This window comes from Labrus bergylta, chromosome 8, assembly GCF_963930695.1.
Source record: "Labrus bergylta chromosome 8, fLabBer1.1, whole genome shotgun sequence".
Lineage (NCBI taxonomy): Eukaryota > Metazoa > Chordata > Actinopteri > Labriformes > Labridae > Labrus > Labrus bergylta.
In genome coordinates, this window is record NC_089202.1 from 6,666,834 (window position 1) to 6,673,081 (window position 6,248).

A 6,248-nucleotide genomic window follows, 5' to 3' on the forward strand; every position below is an offset into this window, starting at 1 on the left:
CGCGTGATTCACATGGTCTCAATAACAGAGCTCATACATATTGTATGCTCTTCCAGAAGGTTTTGGGGTTTTTGGTATTAGGGTATGTTGATCTCAGGACATTTAGCAGCATGCAAAATGAGGTTTCTGGGAAAGAAACAAAGATACACGTGCTGGAATATTACTTTGACGACAGGGATTACAGGGATAGCATGTCAATGCCTGAGACAGTTGCTATCATTGCTACAACAACAAGATGTGACGTTATTCACTTTGAGGTTGTGTATGGCCACTGGTCCTTTGTGCTGATTCCCCTTTGAATACATTAGCCAGGCAGTTAAAAAACATGATGTGATTTAATAAACTGTGATCAAACAGATGTTAACATCTTACGGCTGCCTTGCACATGCAGCATCTTCAGACTGTGTGGATGGATATTTCTGTCTGCACCCAACTGACATTTTTGAAGTTTTTTTCCCTACAAAGACAACTTTGTTATCCATGTTGACCTCATCTGGGGTATCACTTCTCTTGTTTACCATTTTTTGCTTCTAAAGGTTGCCAAGATTTGTTTAAGAGAAGTTTGCAAAACTGATTGAAATCCTAAAAGTCTTGGTGGAACAGGAGAACGTGCATTTTTAACAAATATTGTATTAAATGACAACATTTAAAAAAACATATTTGCAGCAACCTGAAGACTGAAAATATGTATGGCTACGAAGCAAAACATTTTTTTTTTCGTATTATATAATGGTTTATATATGTATATACCTATATATTTAAGAGTCCAGAATATGTCTGAATGTAGAATTGTTAAGATCTGACATGCAACCTATTGATTTAGAGCTTTTATGTGAAAAAAAGTTAAAATAAACAAATTAAAAAGAACTACGACTCGCACCAGCTGAAGATAGTTGCAGAAAACTGTCACTGTATAGCTTCATACGTTGACAGATTTTAAACATTTCAATAGAATTATTCTTTCCGTATAGCTGGTATCTAAAGTGTTCTAAATAAAATCATAAAAGACCATTGTGGACATTTATAGGTTAATTAATAAAATACCAACACTGCTTTGATTTGGGTGTAGGTACACTCAAGTATTTACCAATTAATTCCAAGAACCAATATGATGGCATTATGTGAGCTATTCAGCTTTTAACACCCAGTGTTATAAATGGCTACGCCCTCACAGTCTTGAAAAATTGTCTAATCAGCAAAATGCCACGTTTTTCAACTATTTTTTAACAGTAACAAATGTTTGATTAGTCTATTTTCTTATAGTGAAGAGACTCTCAACTTTGCTTTAACAATTTCAATTTGACTTTTCAAACCACATTTCCAGAAGTGTTGAAGAAAATAAATGTTATGATGTCTATCATACATATTCATATCAGCTCAGTGTGTCTTTAAAGTGGATAGTTCTGCAGTTAATATTGGACATAGTTAACCTGAGTTGAAACTCCATGTGTCCTGGCTAACCCTGCATGGGGCTCTGTGCAGGGGTATGACGAGCGTGTAGAAAGAGACTCCAGTTCAATCGGAGGGGAAAGGTATCAGTACAAGGTAGCAGCCTACCCTGTTTAGTTCAGGTTTGCCTGTGTGTGAAGTGATAGTTCCAACACATTGTGTTCTTGTTCTAGTCTTCTTCTGTTTCAGCTTTGGCAGGTGAGCTGCCACTGGATGTCCTGGCTACTGTACACCAGGTGACAGCTTCTGACATTGTAATTGTCTGCTCTGGGCGATGGGATGGAGGGTGTTATACAGCTTATGTTTCCTTTCTGTGGAAATTATTGATAACTGGAGCTGAGAGGTGGTGTTGGTATCACTAACCTGGTCTGAGCAGGTCTGATTGATGACAGTAATTTAGGCAAGCGACTCAATTCTGAAAGTATTGTTCAAGTTATCCGGAATCATACCTATAATTAGGGCTCTCAAACGATTTCAATTTGTTGTCACGATTAATCACAATTTTAATAGTTATTTGAGATGAATCGCAATTTCCTTTTTTACATCTTATTTACAGTGTTTACTTTATAAACACAAGCTGACTGACAATAGATTATTAAATCACGCAAAACAGATGATAAAAATAAATACCTGTAATAATGTTAAATTAACAGCAATGAAGCACTTTGAGTACATTTACATGCAAATGCCAACATTTAAACGCTCACACACACACACACACACACACACACACACACACACACACACACACACACACACACTTAAACCTATCACATTTCGTAATCACATGATTGAAATTCCATTATTTTGCATTGAAAATGTTAATTGTTAAGATTTTATTTCTGTACTGTCTTAAGCTGAGAGTACTTTACTTGCTGTTTGAATTCCACCCTGCTTTTATTTTGAAATAAAGTAAGGATCTTCTGGTAGATTGAAGGTTACAACATTAATTTAACCACGAACAAAAGTTATTTAATTCTTTCAATTTAAGCACATAAAAAAAAGCTATAAAAACAACAAAGTATAAACGCACTGAATGTTATGTTACTTTTTACCCTCAATACATTTTGATATAAACATGAACAAATAAGTTGAGCAAAGGGAAAAAGGAAGAAAAAGTATTTGTGGCTTAAAGGAAGAGTTTAGAAATGGGAGAAAGGATTTGACATTAGCAGGACTGAAACATGGTGAGCTGCATTTGATATCACCTTCTGCACCGCACATGTGCTGCGAGTGTTCAGAGGGAGAGTGGGACAGAAAAGCATCCCTTTTCCTAGATGGAAATTCCTGTGCTTCAGCCACAGCTGCAGTGTGACACTTCAGATGGCCGCGCTTCCCTTTGTACAACCCCCTGGAATTAGCCCAAACCACAATGGCATCACATCAGAAAAGACGGCAGGAAAAAAATCAGACTTTATTATCTGTCTGTGAAAATATCTTTGCAGGGAGGAGAGGGGGCACGAGGCCCTTGGCTTCCCTGCCAGGTCTGCCTGGGTTGTATTATTGAAAACACACACAAACGCACACACTCACAACTGTCTTCAGATAAGTGTCAGCTAACCCATTGTTATGATACCTGTACTTAGGGATGTCTTGGCACAGTGTTGAAATGTAAACACTGCTACACTTCTCGTTTTCCCTTCTCTTATGGCTCTCATTTTAAGGCAATAAAAACAATAATTTTCTACAGATTGCAGGTCATCTATTAGAGCTATAAACTTACTTTCCTGCTGAGAAATTGGTGGAGAACATTCACATTCTCAAACTGATTCTACAGCAGGAAGACACAGTGTTCAATGGGAAAGCAAACTCTGCTAACAAAGAAGTAGAAGAGGTATTGAGAAGAATAAAACTTTCCATCAAATCATGTTCCTGGGAGGGGGATTCACTTCAAAGAGATCCCAACAACAGTGCTGTCTGTCTAATTTACGTTTCCAAGCGCATGCCAAATGTAAAAAACTCCCAATTTTGAGGAGTGTATAATTATAGGCAGAGAATGAATGACTATAAATACCCCCATCATTACCAGTCCCTCCTGAAGAACATGATCCATACTGGAGGATAATTAAGGCAAAATATTTCGGATCCTCCATCAGACTGTAGCAGGAATGTGTGCGTGCGCATACTCATCGTGCATGGGTGTTTGCTTGTGTGTGTTACCGATACAGCGAGTAGGAGTGTGTGCCTTTGTGTGTGTGTGTGTGTGTGTGTGTGTGCGTGTGTGGAATTCTTCACTAAATATAGTTGTGTTCTGGAAGAGCTGCTGTGTTCAGATACTTGTGGAGAACTCAAGCTTTAATTGGTGTTGGTGTCATTAATGAAAACAGAAGCACAACTCTAGAACAAGTGTGTGTGTGTGTGTGTGTGTAGGAGTGTGTGTGCGTGTGTATTGGACCCTGTCAATGGCCTTTTAAACAACAACAGACACATTGAAATAACTTTGATCAACAAACATGTAGCAAACAAGGAGATAATAATGAACCTCCATGTTCAGTCGAGGTCTCTTAAAATAGACCATTTCAACTATCACATTTGAGGATAATATTTCTAGATTATGCCATCTAATTAGTGCCCCAATATTTGGCAAGTGCGCTTTGATTGAGCTCCAAATAAGCATATTGTCCTCCTCGCAGAGAAGTGAAAGAGTGTTTTTTTGTGTTCTTCACGCAGAGTCAGAAAGAATGTTCAACTGAGACAGAGAAAACTTTACTCGCATGCTCTCCCCTGCCTCGCATTTTTTTATCCCCTTTCTGTCTTTCTTTGCCGATCAAAATGCGAGAATGTCGCTTTGAGTGGCCAAATGAAAGCAAAGCAGGCGAACATGAGCGAGAGACCATGTTTATTTCGAGTGTATCTCTGAGCCAGGCCAGGTTTTTTGTGTCAGCAGGGGTCTGCACGGGTTGTTGAGTTATATGTTCAGAGTTGTTGCTGAACCGGCGGCGAGTCAGTCAGCCAGCCAGTTGTCAGGCGAGTAGCAGCTCCTTGTTGCTATTTGTGTTTGAGTGTAGCCGTGTCGAGAGCCTCCCTCCCTCTCTCAGTTTTTTCGACCCCTTTTTTCCCCGACTGAATCCTCCAACCTCTTCCTGTGGCAAGAATCGTGTCTTACAGCAGCCTATCGCTCCCGGAAAGAAAAGCCTGTGACCAAGACTTCCGTCCCTTTCACTTCCATTGTGTATCTGAAACAAGAAGCAGCAAAACATGGTGTAGCAGGGGGGCTCCATGGTGGCCCCCGCTGTGGTTTGCTGCTGCTGGCCTCCACTGACTTGTTGTTGCTTGTTGTTGTGTGTTTCTCTCAGCCGGGGCCGGGGGGAGCCAAGGCCAAGCTTTTGTGTCATCGTTTTTCGACCAGCGCTGCACTCGTGAAACTAGATAAATGGATTAGAGGGGCGCAGATATGGGCGGGCATCTTTGAGGAAAAAAGACAACGGAGACGTGGAAGGGGGGGGGGGGGGGGGAGTGGATGAAGGCGAGAGAGGAAGAAGCAAAGACATTTGTGTTGTCGGACAACAAGGGGGTCGAGTCTGTTGTACGAATAGCCTGCTTCTGCCAAAAAAGACAAGACAGTGATAAACTTTTCTCCCCATGCGGTCACCTCTCTCCCCCTTACACACAGACACACACACACTCGCACGAACACACTCACACTCTTGCACGAACTGACACACCACACAATCCAGCACTAAAATGAATGGATTGCCACAGTGTGACATGTCTCAGTTGAAGAGGGAGATGGTCCTTGTTCACCCAACAAAAGGCATTGGTATTATGTGGGGCCACAGCCTGCCACAGAATGCTAAATTGTCTTAGGGTCAACAACTTATTGTCTTTGCGTGAGACACAATTTACATATTTCCCGAATAGGTTCCACCACTCGAGAAAGCAGAACCTCCCTTTTGCCTTTGGAAACACTTTGGATTGGTTGTTTTCCTTCTTCTTCTTCTTTTTAAAAACAGCAGAACAACCCGTTTTAGTCTGGTAATGACTAAACACAGTTGTGATATAATGTATTGTAATTATTAATTTGAGCTTACTTATCGCTTTAGTGCAATTACCATAATAGAAGCACTGCTGACTGTGCCTAACAATGGCTTCTTAGTTAAAAACCAGATAATAAAATGTATTTACCCCTTTAATCCCAAAGAGCATTATTCTTACGCTCTATATTTACATTTAATTCATTTATCTTCTCTCTTCTTTTTTTTTTTTCTAATTTCATGCTCCTTATTTCCTCTCCCCTCCTCTACACCGTGGCCCAGGGCATGCCGGGAAGAAATGGCTGCAAGTGACAGCCTAATTATCAGCTCCAACTCCGCTCATTACCCATTAGACAATCCACTGTACATCCACTTACTAAATGAATAATTTTGTATATATTATGGAAACATAATATTATGGCCTGCAGCTAACGCCTTTGCGCCCACCTCACGCTGTTTCAGTACAAAAGGAATAAATGGGACACCGAGAGGTTATTTAATTTTAGCCCCAAAAGCAGCTCGTGAGAGGATGTCATGTGCAAATGGAGCGCGCGGGGGAGAGAGGGAGGGAGGGGACGAGGAAATTCACACACCTGCCTTTTTTTTTAAGCAGCATTATTGAAATCATTCTTGTCTAAGCACGCGTTGTAGCAAAAGAGAAATTGACAGAGTCAGATCAGACTTCAGTGTCTTAATATTATTCTAATTTCGGCTGGAACTTTGTTTTATCTCCACTCTTTGCAAAAGCTTACACCACTTACGTTTTTATAAAAGTTACGGATGGACAGGCCCAGCAGATCTTTTGAAGCTTATATTGACACAGAC